General features: G+C 41.6%; 1 non-coding gene across 1 annotated transcript; it reads right to left on the minus strand.

The window, feature by feature from the left end:
• Positions 1–395: 395 nt before the first annotated feature.
• On the minus strand, positions 396–450 carry LOC139373966 (U7 small nuclear RNA). The gene has a single exon (XR_011627626.1). It is a non-coding gene; the product is annotated as a U7 small nuclear RNA (small nuclear RNA).
• Between the last annotated feature and the right edge of the window lie 15,485 nt (positions 451–15,935).

Genomic DNA, 15,935 nt, shown 5'->3' on the forward strand with positions numbered 1-15,935 from the left:
TCCTATGGGTTTATACAATATGTCTGTACCTGTGTATGTATTTATGTAGGTATGTAAATATTAGCCATGGATGACTGCTGTACATGTTTGTGCACCATATATGTCAGACTTGGAGAAGTGAGTGTGTGTGCTTGTCATCCTTATGGGAGCTATGGAAGATAATCATAATGGATTTGCTATCACATGTGTGTCATTGCCTTTTTATATACCCATTTAAAAAAGTAGTTATTATACTATGGTCTAAATACTCTAGTATTACTACATGTATATACTTTAGCATTCACTATAGTGTATTTGCATACTTTACAGAAGTATTCAATGTAGTGTTTTGTAGTAAGTACTAGAATACTGTAGTATTTACCATTGTTTTGTTTTATTATCTTTGACATAGAAGTGGAGGCTTTCTCCTTGAGGAAACCGACTGGAGAAATACTAAAAGAGCAAATGTTCCATAACCTGTAGGTAGGTAGATAGGTAGGGAGGTAGGACTGGGGTCTGAATGGATAGTTCTGAGCTTCTACTCGTTTCTATAACCTGTATGGTCTATACTTATGGGTGGCACAAAATGACATATGGGAGAGGGGAATGGCAAGGGTATCCAGGACTTCAGAAAGTATTCATACCACATGATTTATTTTTGTTGTTACAGCCTGAATTCAAAATGTATAAAATATTTTTTTCTTATCCATCTACACACAATACCTCACAATGACAAAGTGAAAACATTATTTTTTAGAAATGTTTCCTATTGTATGTAGCACAGTGACACAAATTCGAAATGTAATCCATTTAAATTCAGGCTGTAACACAACAAAATGTGGAAAAAACCAAGGGTAGTGAATACTTTCTGAAGGCACTGTATACAAATTAAATAATGTAGTATTTACTATAATAAAAAAAAAGTGTTTTGCAGACTGTAGTGTTTTAACAGACATTACCGTAGTATTTACTACAGTATTCTTTAATATACTTGTCACGCCGAAGTCGGTCCCTCTCCTTGTTCTTGCGACGTTCGGCGGTCGACGTCACCGTTCTTCTAGCCATCGCCGATCCACTTTTCATCTTCCATTTGTTTTGTCTTTGTTTTACACACCTGGTTTCAATTCCCCAATTACATGTGCATTATTTAACCCTCTGTTTTCCCCATGGTTTTTGTGCGTGTTTGTTTATTGTAAGTTTGGTTCGTTGTTTGTGGGCCTGGTGTTACTTCATGTATTTTGATATTCTGAGTAAAGTTCCTTGTGTTACTCATCTCTGCTGTCCTGCGCCTGACTCCTCTGCACCAGCTACACCCAGATCCTTACAATACTTAATATATTTTAAGTGATACACATGATTGAGGAATACTACAGTGTGTAGTATTGTATTCTACAGTATACTACAGTTTACTACATAACTCTATAGTAAGTACTGTATTATTCTATAGTAAACTGTAATATTTTGTCATGTGGGTACCCCTGGCACATTCAGTGCCATTAGGTAGAGCTACGCTATATAATGCTAACTTGCTCCTGTCTCTGTCTATGTGGGCTAACAGATACTAGCGACTACCCCCCTGGCCCCCATCTGTCTCTGATACCTGCCCTGTGTGATCTTACCCGCAGGCCATACACATACCTCAGGTCTCCCTAGCCCACAGCACTATGATTAAATGAACATCCCTTGAGTGGCAAGAGACCCCCGAAAGACAAACGGAGATGGATCAACGTTTTAACCAAAGTATTGTATCTTTCTCTCTCTCTCTCTGTTTCTTTCTCTCTGTTTCTTTCTCTGTCTCTCAAGTGTCCCCCCAAAGCATCTTTGATAAGAAGATGTATTACTTTATTAGATCACTAGTGTGCCTCAGCCCTCAGGCAAACAGCTGATTGGAAGAGACAGGCGCACAATGCTGAGAAATGCCAGGGCTGACTGTTCAGGCCGCCACTGAATACCAGGAGTTCTAGGAACAAAGCAGGCCAATTGTTTGGAGCACTACGGAATTCTATGATTATAAGTAACTGCTGGCAGGTAGCTAGAAAGTCTGGGCCACCATGGGATTCCAGGTGTTCTTAGAACAAGGACTGGCATCAGAGAGACAGGGAGAGAAAGGGTAGAGAAGTAAGGGGAAAACATTTGTAATTTACTTTTTTCCTACTATTTACATTTCTTCTCTACTTGTACTCTTTCCTGAAGAAAATAAGAGACATGATTTCAATTTTAGTCATCAATTAAATATGATATTTCCATTAATTACAGATTTATTTGTCTTTCTTTAGATTTTTTCTTTAGTAATGAGGTGGAGATTTTTCGGAAATTGGTTGAGAACTTGCTGCATTAATGTACCTGAGAAAAGTAAAAACTACCCTGGGGGTTGACCTACTAAAAGTTACTGTGGGTGGTGGTGTGTGTGTGTGTGCCACACTTCCCCTCTTAGAGAGTCGTTAGGTGCACTGTAGGATGATGTTGAGAATCGACAACTCTAGACAGTCGGCAACCACTCACAGATGACATTTCACAGACAGAACAATGACTTTCTAGTAACCCTCTGCTCTTTTATCTGCTCCACAATGCTGGCTCACTGAACACACACACACACACACACACACACACACACACACACACACACACACACACACACACACACACACACACACACACACAGAACACCAGACCTGTTCTCTCCTGGCCTCCTCAAGACCTGCTGTTTGTTGGAGGCCCAGATGAAGGTGTAGGAAGTAAGAAACCAGAAGCTTCTGTCTAGTGGAGGCCCAGATGAAGGTGTAGGAGAAGAGAAAACAGGAGTAGTGAAGGAAATAGAATTTGCTGCCGAGTGTGTGTGTGTGTGTGTGTGTGTGTGTGTGTGTGTGTGTGTGTGTGTGTGTGTGTGTGTGTGTTGTGTGTGTGTTCAGTGTTCAGTGTTCAGTGTTCAATGTTCTATGGGATTGAGGTCAGGGCTTTGTGATGGCCACTCCAATACCTTGACTTTGTTGTCCTTAAGCCCTTTTGCCACAACTTTGGAAGTATGCTTTGGGGTCATTGTCAGTTTGGAAGACCCATTTGCGACCAAGCTTTAACTTCCTGGCTGATGTCTTGAGATGTTGTTTCAATATATCCACAATATTTTCCTGGCTCATAATGCCATCTATTTTGTGAAGTGCACCAGTTCATCCTGCAGCAAAGCACCCCCATCACGTGATGCTGCCACCCCCGTGCTTCATGGTTGGGATGATGTTCCTCGGCTTGCAAGCCTTTTCCCTCCAAACCTAACAATGTTCATTATGGCCAAACAGTTATATTTTTGTTTCATCAGACCGGAGGACATTTCTCCAAAAAGTACGATCTTTGTCCCCATGTGCAGTTCCAAACCATAGTCTGGCTTTTTTTATTGCGGTTTTGGAGAAGTGGCTTCTTCCTTGTTGAGCGGCCTTTCAGGTTATGTTGATATAGGACTTGTTTTACTGTGGATATAGATACTTTGTACCTGTTTCCTTCAGCATCTTCACAAGGTCCTTTGCTGTTGTTCTGGGATTGATTTGCACTTTTTGCACCAAAGTACGTTCATCTCTGGGAGACAGAACGCGTCTCCTTCCTGCGTGTTTTGAAGGCTGCGTGGTCCCATGGTGTTTATACTTGCGTACTATTGTTGTACAGATGAATGTGGTACCTTCAGGCATTTGGAAATTGCTCCCAAGGATGTTCCAGACTTGTGGAGGTCTACCATTTTTTCTCTGAGGTCTTGGCTGATTTATTTTGATTTTCCCATGATGTCAAGCAAAGAGGCACTGACTTTGAAGGTAGGCCTTGAAAAACATCAACATGTACACCTCCAATTAACTCCGATTATGTCAATTAGCCTATCAGAAGCTTCTAAAGTCATGACATAATTTTCTGGAATTTTCCAAGCTGTTTAACTCCTCTAGGATAGGGGAGACGCTCACGTCCCACCAGGCCAACATCCGGTGAAACTGCAGAGAGCTAACATTCTAAATACACCATTTGTTATAGTAAACATTCTTGTAAATACATGCATCTTACATCATTTAAAAGATGAACGTCTTATTAATCCAGCCGCTGTGTCAGATTTCAAAAAGGTTTACTGCAAAAGCAGCATGCTATTTTCTGAGGACGGCGCCCCACACACACGTGTCACTAGCATTTTCCAACCAAGCATTAGCGTCACAAAAGTCAGAAATAACAATAAAATAAATTGCTTACCATTGAAGATCTTCCTCTGGTGGCAATGACAAGTGTCCTAACTACACAGTGAATGTTAGTTTTGTTTGATAACATCCGTTTTTATAGCCTAACACTAAACATTTGTAAACCGCTTGCGTCGTGATTTCCGTCTCATTCAACTTTGGAAGAAGCGTTCGTGGTATTTACACACACTAAACAAACATTTATCCAGTCATGGTTGGTTTCATTGCAATCCTCTGGTTGTTACTAACACAACAATACATGATGGTTCTTTTCCCGGGACGTATTGACCGAAACAAACCGATTTGAAGACACCAATCAATGACCTCATTGCGCAACAATGGTAGGACCGGTCTATCGTTGATTGACTGTATTTTCGCCCAATGACCACTGATCATCTTGAAATCTAGCTTGGAAGATAGCCAATGAGCTGAGGTAAATGGCTATATGTAATGGTTATACGTTCAAAGACCAGCCTTTGTCGTAAACTCTGGCGTAAAAGAGGTTAATTCGCCATTGCAAATCCTACTTGACGGAGCCACGAGTGTTACGCATAGCAGTACATATTCAATAGCATTTTCAACAAGTTTAAATATTTAAATTATGGCGAATAAAACAGGAAAAGCTAAAACAAAGTCTAGGTATACAGAATAACCCAAATTATAGAGGAAATTGATAGACAGCGAGACAGAGTTTCTTCAGGAAGATTAATCTTTCAGCGAAGCTAGTTTTGACGCCCAGGCGGAAGTAATGTTTCTGCATGGCGATCCATGCTCGATTGGTAAATTCTAATGCTAATGTCATTGTTTGAAATTAATATTAAATATTATTCATTTGAGATTTGTTTTAAATTTTCTTATTTTATTTGCAATATATACAAATATAATCTGTAATGAAATGTGTAAAGTACACATTGGCAATACTGTGTGTGTGTGGTATATTTTTTAAATTAATTTTACATAAACTTGGATGGAACAGCACTTCCCTATATTGATTATATTCCCTGTACTCTATATACAGTAGGGCAAAAAAAGTATTTAGTCAGTCACCAATTGTGCAAGTTCTCTCACTTAAAAAGAGGCCTGTAATTTTCATCATAGGTACACTCCAACTATGACAGACAAAATGAGAATAAAAATCCAGAAAATCACATTGTAGGATTGTTAATGAATTTATTTGCAAATTATGGTGGAAAATAAGTATTTGGAAAACCTGAGAAACATCCAACCAGGAAGTGGGAAATCTGAGGATTGTAGTTTTTCAACTCATTGCCATTCCAATATACAGTATCTGTTTTTGCACTTCCTAAGTATTTATAATGCTATTTCTGACTAATGTTGACTCCACAACATGGCAGATATCTCTTTGGCTGTTTTGGTCTCTGAGCGCCGTGCTCAGATTATGGCATGGTTTGCTTTTTCCGTAAAGTTTTTTGAAATCTGACACAGCGGTTGCATTAATCAGAGAGGCAACAAAGAGACCAAGGATAACCCTGAAGGAGCTGCAAAGCTCCACAGCGGAGATTGGAGTTTCTGTACATAGGACCACTTCAAGCCATACAGTCCACAGAGCTGGGCTTCATGGAAGAGTGGCCAGAAAAAAAGGCATGTGGGAGAGTTCCCAAACATATGGAAGAAGGTACTCTGGTCAGATGAGACTAAAATTGAGCTTTTAGGCCATCAAGGAGAATGCTATGTATGTCGCAAACACAACACCTCGAGAAGACCATGTATTTCGTCGGTAGGGACTGAGAAACTGGTCAGAATTGAAGGGATGATGGTGCTAAATACAGAGAAATTCTTGAGGGAAACCTGTTTCTGTCTTCCAGTGATTTGTGACTGGGATGGAGGTTCACCTCCCAGCAGGACAATGACCCTAAGCATACTGCTAAAGCAACACTCAAGTGGTTTAAGGGAAAACATTTAAATGTCTTGTAATGGCCTCATCAAAGCCCAGACATCAATCCATTTTAGAATCTGTGGTATGACTTAAAGATTGCTGTACACAAGCGGAACCTTCCAACTCGAAGGAGCCGGAGCAGTTTCCCTTGAAGAATGGGCAAAAATGCCAGTGGCTAGATGTGCCAAGCTTATGGAGACATACCCCAAGAGACTTGCAGCTGTTATTGCTGCAAAAGGTGTCTCTACAAAGTATTGACTACAAAGTATTGACTTTGGGGGGGGGGGGGGGGGTGAATAGTTATGCACACTCAAGTGGTGTCTTTGTCTTATTTCTTGTTGTTTCACAAAAAATATTTACCATCTTCAAGGTGGTAGGCATGTTGTGTAAATCAAATGATACAAACCCCCCAAATATACATTTTAATCCCAGGTTGTGAGACAACAAAATAGGAAAAATGCCAAGGGGGATGAAAACTTTTGAATGTCACTGTATATGTCATACATTGCCATAACTGTTCCTGCATACTACTGTATAAACTCACCTCGGTCTCCAGAGCAAATGCATTTGTCTTCATTAAAAGACAGGTTTACTTATGTGCTATATTGACAGTCTAATCTATTGTTACTATAACGGCACAGGGCAAAACTCAGATGCTGACACGGGAGGCAGATGGTTCGAGTCTCTGATATTTATTACAATCCAAGGGGCAGGCTAGATAGAGCATGGTCGTGGACAGGCAAAAGATTATAACAAGGTCAGAGTCCAGGAGGTACAGAGTGGCAGGCAGGCAGGTTTGAGGTCAGGGCAGGCATTATGGTCAGGCAGGAGGGTTCAGAGTCAATGCAGGCAAGGGTCAAAACCTGGAAGACTAGCAAAAGAGAGATAAGAAAAAGCAGGAACACAGAAAAACACACTGGTTGACTTGACAAGACGAACTGACAACAGACAAACAGGGAACACCGGAATAAATACCTAGGGACTAATGGGGAAAACGGCTAACACCTGGAGGTGGGTGGAGACAATCACAAAGACAGGTGAAACAGATCAGGGAGTGACATTTATACTGAAACATGTTTACTTGCCAACAAATTACTTTAAAACCTCTTGAAACTAGGGGGCACTATTTTCATTTTTGGAAAAATAACGTTCCCAAAGTAAATGGGCTATTTCTCAGGACAAGATGCTAGAATATGCATATAATTGACAGCTTAGGATAGAAAACACTCTAAAGTTTCCAAAACTGTAAAAATATTGTCTGTGAGTATAACAGAACTGATATTCCAGGCGAAAGCCTGAGAAAAATCCAATCAGGAAGTGACTCTTATTTTTGAAACCTCTGTGTTCCTATGCATCCCTATTGACCATTGAAAGGGATATCAACCATATTCCTTTTTCTATGGCTTCCCTAATGTGTCTACAGCCACTAGACATAGTTTCAGGCTTTTATTTTGAAAAATGAGCGTGGACGACAACATTGCGTCAGTGGTGGCTCTCAGAGTGATTTGTGCCTAATAGACAAAGGCGGCCAATGTTCCTCTCGCTCCTACTGAAAAGCCAATTGTCCCGGTTGATATATTATCGAATAGATATTTGAAAAACACCTTGAGGTTTGATTATAAAAAACGTTTGCCATGTTTCTGTCGATATTATGGATCTAATTTTGAGTTGTTTTCAGCGTTGTCGTGACCGCAATTTCTTGTGGATTTCTCAACAAAACGTGGACAAGAAACGGAGCTATTTCGGCTATAAAAATAATCTTTATGGAACAAAAGGAATATTTGCTGTCTAACTGGGAGTCTCGTGAGTGAAAACATCAGAAGCTCATCAAAGGTAAACGATTTAATATGATTGCTTTTCTGATTTTCGTGACCAAGCTTCCTGCTGCTAGCTGGACATAATAATATGCTAGGCTATCGATAAACTTACACAAACGCTTGTCTTGCTTTGGCTGTAAAGCATAATTTCAAAATCTGTGATGACACGGTGATTTACAAAAGGCTAAGCTGTGTTTCACTATATTTCACTTGTGATTTCATGAATATGAGTATTTTCTAGTAATATTTTTTGACCGTTGCGCTATGCTAATTAGTGTTGTTGATGACAATTCTCCCGGATCCGGGATGGGTAGTTCTAAGAGGCTTTAGTTATACAGTAAGACTGAAGCTAATTCCCCCCCAAAAAATATATATATTTGTCATATACAACAGGTGAAGAACTTACAGTGAAATGCTTACTTACAAGCCCTTAACCAACAATATGAAATGAAAATAGTCTTGGGGTGCCATTTGATTAGATATTAGATGTTCGGGAGTCTTATGACTTGGGGGTAGAAGCTGTTGAGAGACTCTTGGACATAGACTTGCGCTTTGGTACCGCATACCGTGCGGTCTACCGCATGCCGAACAGTCTGTGACTAGGGTGGCTGGAATCTTTGACAATTTTTAGGACCTTCCTCTGACACCGCCTGGTATAGAGGTCCTGGATGGCAGGAAGCTTGGCCAGTGTACTGGGCCGTACACACTACCCTCTGTAGTGCCTTGCGGTCGTAGGCGGAGTAGTTGCCATACCAGGCAGTGATGCAACTCGTTAGGAAGCTCTCGATGGTGTAGCTGTAGAACCTTTTGAGGATCTGAGGACCCATTCCAAATCTTTTCAGTCTCCTGAGGGGGGATAGATTTTGTCGTGCCCTCTTCACGACTGTCTTGGTGTGCTTGGACCATGTTGTTTGTTGGTGATGTGGACGGCAAAGAACTTGAAGCTCTCAACCTGCTCCACTGCAGCCCCGTCGATGAGAATAAGGGGTGTGCTCGGTGCTCTTTTTCCTGTAGTCCACAATCATCATTGTTGTCCTTGCACCACATGGTCAGGACTCTGACCTCACCATAGGCTGTCTTGTTGTTATTGGATGTCAGGCCTCCCACTGTTGTGTCATCAGCAAACATATTGATGGTGTTGGAGTCGTGCCTGGCCATGCAGTCATGAGTGAACAGGGAGTATTGGAAGGGACTGAGCACGCATTCCTAAGGGACCCCGTGTTGAGGATCAGCGAGACAGATGTGTTGTTACCTACCCTTACCACCTGGGGGCGGTCCGTCAGGAAGTCCAGGATCCAGTTGCAGAGGGAGGTGTTTAGTCCCAGGGTCCTTAGCTTAGTGATGGGCTTTGAGAGCACTGTGGTGTTGAATGCTGCGCTGTCATCAATGAATAGCATTCTCACAAAGTGTCCCTTTTGTCCATGTTGGAAAGGGCAGTGTGGAGTGCAATAGAGATTGCATCATCTGTGGATCTGTTGGTGCGATATGCATATTGGAGTGGGTCTAGGGTTTCTCAGATAATGGTGTTGATGTAAGCCATGACCAACCTTTCAAAGCATTTCATGGCAACATACGTGAGTAGTCATTTAGGCAGGTTACCTTAGTGTTCTTGGTCACAGGGTCTTTGGTGGTCTGCTTAAAACATGTTGGTATTACAGACTCCGACAGGGAGAGGTTGAAAATGTCAGTGAAGACACTTGCCAGTTGGTCAGAGCATGCTAGGAGTAAGCGTCCTGGTAATCCGTCTGGCCCAGCGGCCTTGTGAATGTTGACCTGTTTAAAGGTCTTACTCACATCGGCTGCGGAGAGCGTGATCACACAGTTGTCCGGAACGGCTGATAATCTCATGCATGTTTCCTAAGGCAAGGCTACATGTATTCTCTGGGATGCCACTGAAAGTTTTTTCCACTTTCTCGCTGGAAAGTATATGCCCAGCAACCCAGCAAAGTATGGCATCAAGATGTGAGTGGCCTGTGATGCACAATCCATCTACGCTTGGATGATGCAAGTCTGCACAGGGAAGCCGACCAGTGGAGGCCCGGAGAAGAACCAAGGGATGCGTGTTGTACTTGATGTGACAAATGGACTGAGTGGTCACAATGTAACGTGTGACAATTTATTCACCTCTTATGAACTCACACAGCAGCTCCTGAAGAGGAAGATCTCCATGGTTGGCACAGTTAGAAGGAACAAGCCTGAGCTCCCCCTGCACTCCTTGCAACAAGGGGAAGAGAGACCTTCTCATCAAAGTTTGCCTTCACCCCCACCACCACTCTAGTTTCTTACCTCCCAAAGAGGAACAAGAATGTGGTCCTCCTGAACACACTGCACAAAACGACTGAGATCAGTGATTGTGAGGACAGGAAGCCAGCCATCATCCTGGACTACAACCACAACAAAGGAGGCCTGGACAGCCTGGACAAGGGGATTGGAAAATACAGCTACAGGAGGATGACTGCCCGCTGGACCCTGGTCATCTTCCATAAAATCAATAATGTGTCCTCATACAATGCCTTTGTGATATGGAACAAGATCAACCCTACCTGGATGCCTAATAAGCGGAACAAGAAAAGGGTGTTCCTGGAACAGCTGGGAAAGGAACTTGTAAACCTCACACATTCAAAGAAGGGAACACCTCCCCCACACAGCAGCATCTACAGCGCTTGTGAAAGCTGTTCAGGGGGCTGAATCTTGTCCTGATCCACCTGATGCTGCAGCTTGGGCAGGCAAGAGGAGGAGATGCCAACTATGTCCCCCAAAGAAGGACTGTAACAAATACTATGTGCTGCACATGTGAGAAATACATCTGTAAAGTCCATGCACAGACACTTGCATACTGTCCTACATGTGCTAATTAGAGTTGATTGATTTATACAGTGGGGAGAACAAGTATTTGATAAACTGCCGATTTTGCAGGTTTTCCGACTTACAAAGCATGTAGAGGTCTGTAATTTTTATCATAGGTATACTTCAACTGTGAGTTGCAATTGCAATTACAGAGATCATACGTTTCCTGAAGTTCTTGACCAGGTTTGCACACACTGCAGCAGGGATTTTGGTCCACTCCTCCATACACACCTTCTCCAAATCCTTCAGGTTTCGGGGCTGTCGCTGGGCAATACGGACTTTCAGCTCCCTCCAAAGATTTTCTATTGGGTTCAGGTCTGGAGACTAGCTAGGCCACTCCAGGACCTTGAGATGCTTCTTACGGAGCCACTCCTTAGTTGCCCTGGCTGTGTGTTTCGGGTCGTTGTCATGCTGGAAGACCCAGCCACGACCCATCTTCAATGCTCTTACTGAGGGAAGGAGGTGTTGGCCAAAATCTCGCGATACATGGCCCCATCCATCCTCCCCTCAATGCGGTGCAGTCATCCTGTCCCCTTTGCAGAAAAGTAACCCCAAAGAATGATGTTTCCACCTCCCTGCTTCACGGTTGGGATGGCGTTCTTGGGGTTGTACTCCAACTTTAAGGGTTTAGTGAAAGCGCGACATTTCTTACTCTTAGGACAAGGGGAGAAAACAGAATGTTAAGACTACACAAGGCTTAAAAGAGGGTGAGAATGATGCTAAATGGTGTAGACAAAGAAGAGCTCTTCGGGAGGTTTACCAAAACATTCAAGAGCCATTTTTCTAAAGTGAGGTTACAAGTTTATCAACTTTCAAAGCAGATTTACTCACCTCATTGTTTCTTTACGGTAGTGAATGATATACCATTTTCAAGCTCTGAGTATCTACTTTTATCCAATGTAAAAAAACACCCTTAAAATTTTGCTACATATGACCACATTGAGCTGGTCACAAATAGAACACAGTCACATTAGCCTCTGCGGTAGTTTATCTACAGTTGAAGTCGGACGTTTACATACACTTAGGTTGGAGTCATTAAAACTATTTTTTCAACCACTCCACAAAATTCTTGTTAAACAGCTTGGAAAATTCCAGAAAATTATGTCATGGCTTTAGAAGCTTCTGATAGGCTAATTGACATAATTTGAGTCAATTGGAGGTGTACCTGTGGATGTATTTCAAGGCCTACCTTCAAACTAAGTGCATCTTTGCTTGACATCATGGGAAAATCAAAAGAAATCAGCCAAGATCTCAGAAAATAAATTGTAGACCTCCACAAGTCTGGTTCAGCCTTGGGAGCAATTTCCAAATGCCTGAAGGTACCACATTTATCTGTACAAACAATTGCATGCAAGTTAAACACCATGGGACCACGCGGTCGTCATACCGCTCAGAAAGGAGACACGTTCTGTCTCCTAGAGATGAACGTACTTTGGTGTGAAAAGTGCAAATCATTCCAAGAACAACAGCAAAGGACCTTGTGAAGATGCTGGAGGAAACAGGTACAAAAGTGTCTATATCCACAGTAAAACGAGTCCTATGTCGACATAACCTGAAAGGCTGCACAGCAAGGAAGAAGCCACTTCTCCAAAACCGCCATAAAAAAGCCAGACTACGGTTTGCAACTGCACATGGGGAAAAATATTGTAGTTTTTGGAGAAATGTCCTCTGGTCTGATGAAACAAAAATAGAAAGGGGGAGGCTTGCAAGCCGAAGAACACCATCCCAACCGTGAAGCATGGGGGTGCCAGCATCATATTGTGGGGGTGCTTTGCTGCAGGAGGGACTGGTGCACTTCACAAAATAGATGGCATCATGAGCCAGGACAATTATGTGGATATATTGAAGCAACATCTCAAGACATCAGTATGGAAGTGAAAGCTTGGTCGCAAATGGGTCTTACAAATGGACAATGACCCCAAGCATACTTGCAAAGTTGTGGCAAAATGGCTTAAGGACAACAAAGTCAAGGTATTGGAGTGGCCATCACAAAGCCCTGAAGTGAATCCCATAGAAAATTTGTGGGCAGAACTGAAAGTGTGTGTGAGCAAGAATGCCTACAAACCTGACTCAGTTACACCAGCTCTGTCAGGAAGAATGGGTTAAAGGCTACCCAAAATGTTTGACCCAAGTTAAAGAATTTAAAGGCAATGCTACCAAATACTAAGTGAGTGTATGTAAACTTCTGACCCACTGGGAATGTGATGAAAGAAATAAAAGCTGAAAGAAATAATTCTCCCTATTATTATTCTGACATTTCACTTTTTTAAAATACAGTGGTTATCCTAACAAGGAATTTTTACGATGACTAAATGTCAGGAATTGTGAAAAACTGCATTTAAATGTAGTTGACTAAGGTGTATGTAAACTTCCGACTTCAACTGTAGATAGATTTTGGTTTAGATAAACTAGCTAGCGAGCTAGTTGCTAGGTAACTACCTCAGCTTGACATACTTTCTTCTGCGCTGATGTTGGCTGATCAGATAGCTCCCTCTTTGAAGTGAAAAAACCTCCTATAATTTAGACATTTCTCACACCTCAACGTGGCAATCCTCCACATATTTAAATCACTATGAATTCTTGATGTTGTGGTTTGCTTACAAGCAGGCAATGAGAGATGCAGAAACGCTCATATTTGCATGTAGCGAGGAGATTCTGAATTTTTATTACACATACATTACCGGTCAAAAGTTTTAGAGCACCTACTCATTCAAGGGTTTTTCTTCATTTTTACTATGTTCTGCATTGTAGAATAATAGTGAAGACTTCAACACTATGAAATTACACAAATGGAATCATGTAGTAACCACAAAAGTGTTAAACAAATCAAAATGTATTTAATATTTGAGATAGTAGCCATGCTTTGCCTTGATGACAGCATTGCACAATCTTGGCATTCTCTCAACCAGCTTCTGAGGTAGTCACCTGGAATGCATTTAAATTAACAGGTGTGCCTTGTTAAAAGTTAATTTGTTGAATTTCTTTCCATCTTAATTCTTAGGGCTAGGCGCCTCGCTAGTGGGACAACTTCCGGTGAAACTGGAGGGCGCGCAATTCAAATAAATAATCATAAAAGTATGGATATTAAACTTACATTTTTGTTAGTCTAACTGCACTATACGATTTACAGTAGCTATTTCAGCGCTAACATTCCATGCGATTGTTTGAGGACGGCGCCGCACATCAAAATATTTTTCCACCGGCACAGGTTTCATAAATTCACAAATAGCGATTAAATATTCACTTACTTCTTGAAAATCTTCCTCTGATTTGTCATTCAAAAGGGTCCCAGCTATAACATGTAGTGTCATTTTGTTAGATAAAATCCTTCTTTATATCCCAAAAAGTCTGTTTAGTTGGCGCCATCAATTTGAGTAATCCACTCGTTCAACATGCAGAGAAAGGATTCCGAAAATCTACCCCTAAACGTTGTTTCAACAAGTCAAAATACGTTTCGATACACTCCTCAGATACCCTAAAATGTAATCAAACTATAATATTTCTTACGGAAAGATGTATGTTCAATAGGAAACAGATTTTAGCAGGTGCATCCTGTCTTCATGGCACGTTACAAGTTACAAGCCTGAAACCTTGAACATAGACTACTGACACCCTGTGGAAGCAATAGGAATTGCACCCTGGGTGCAAATTTTCAGTATGCCCTTATACTTGCCATTGAAAGAGGATGGTCTCTCATCAAAATAAACATTTCCGGTGATTTTCTTTGGATTTTCTCCAACCATATCTTTTGTGTTATATTCTCCCACATTATGTTAACATTTCTACAAACTTCAAAGTGTTTTATTTCCAATGGTACCAATTATATTCATATCCTGGCTTCAGGGGCTGAGCAACAGGCAGTTTACTTTGGGCACGTCGTTCAGGTGGAAATTGAGAAAAAAGGGCCTAGCCCTAAGACGTTTTAATTAATGCGTTTGAGCCAATTAGTTGTGTTGTAACATGGTAGGGGGTGTAGACAGAAGACAGCTCTATTTGGTAAAAGACCAAGTCCATATTATGGCAAGAACAGCTCAAAGAAGCAAAGAGAAATGACAGTCATTAATTTAAGACATGAAGGTCAGTCTATACGGAAAATTTTAGGAACTTTGAAAGTGCAGTCGCAAAAACCATTAATCTTTATAAAGAAACTGGCTCCCATGAGGACCTTCACATGATTGGAAGACCCGGTGTTACCTCTGCTGCAGAGGATAAGTTCATTAGAATTACCAGCCTCAGAAATTGCAGCCCAAATAAATGCTTCATAGAGTTCAAGTAACACATCTCAACATCAACTGTTCAGAGGAGACTGTGTTAATCAGGCCTTCACGGTCAAATTCTTTGCAAAGAAACCACTTCTAAAGGACACCAATAAGAAGAAGTCTTGCTTGGGCCTAGAAACACGAGCAATGGACATTAGACCGGTGGAAATGTGTCCTTTGGTCTGGAGTCCAAATTGGAGATTTTTGGTTCCAACCATGTGAGACGCGGTGTGGGTGAACGGATGATCTCCACATGTGTATTTCCCACCGTAAAGCATGGAGGAGGAGGTGTTATGGTGTGGCGGTGCTTTGCTGGTGACACTGTCTGTGATTTATTTAGAATTCAAGGCACCATTTAACCAGCATGTCTACCACAGCATTCTGCGCCATCCCAACTGCTTTGGGCTTAGTGGGACTATCATTTGCTTTTCAACTGGACAATGACCCAACACACTTCCAGGTCTTATAAGGGCTATTTGATGAAGAAGGAGAGTGATGGAGTGCTGCATCAGATGACCTGGCCTCCACAATCTGCCAACCTCAACCAAATTGAGATGATTTGGGATGAGTCAGACTCCAGAGTGAAGAAAAAGCAGCCATCACGTGTTCAGCATATTGGGAACTCCTTCAAGACTGTTGGAAAAGTACTCCAGGTGAAGCTGGTTGAGAGAATTCTAAGTGTGTAAAAAGCTGTCATCAAGGCAATGGGTGGCTATTTGAATATTTTTTTTGAACACCTTTTTGGTTACTACATGATTCCATTACGGTAATTTCATAGTTTTGAAGTCTTCACCATTACTCTACAGTGAAGACAATAGTACAAATAAAGAAAAACCCTTGAATGAGTAGGTGTTCTAAAACTTTTGACTGGTAATGTATGGTATGCTAAAAACATTTGTCACGCCCTTATCTGTTTCACCTGTCCTTGTGCTTACTT

This window comes from Oncorhynchus clarkii, chromosome 18 (assembly GCF_045791955.1).
Source record: "Oncorhynchus clarkii lewisi isolate Uvic-CL-2024 chromosome 18, UVic_Ocla_1.0, whole genome shotgun sequence".
Classification (NCBI taxonomy): domain Eukaryota; kingdom Metazoa; phylum Chordata; class Actinopteri; order Salmoniformes; family Salmonidae; genus Oncorhynchus; species Oncorhynchus clarkii.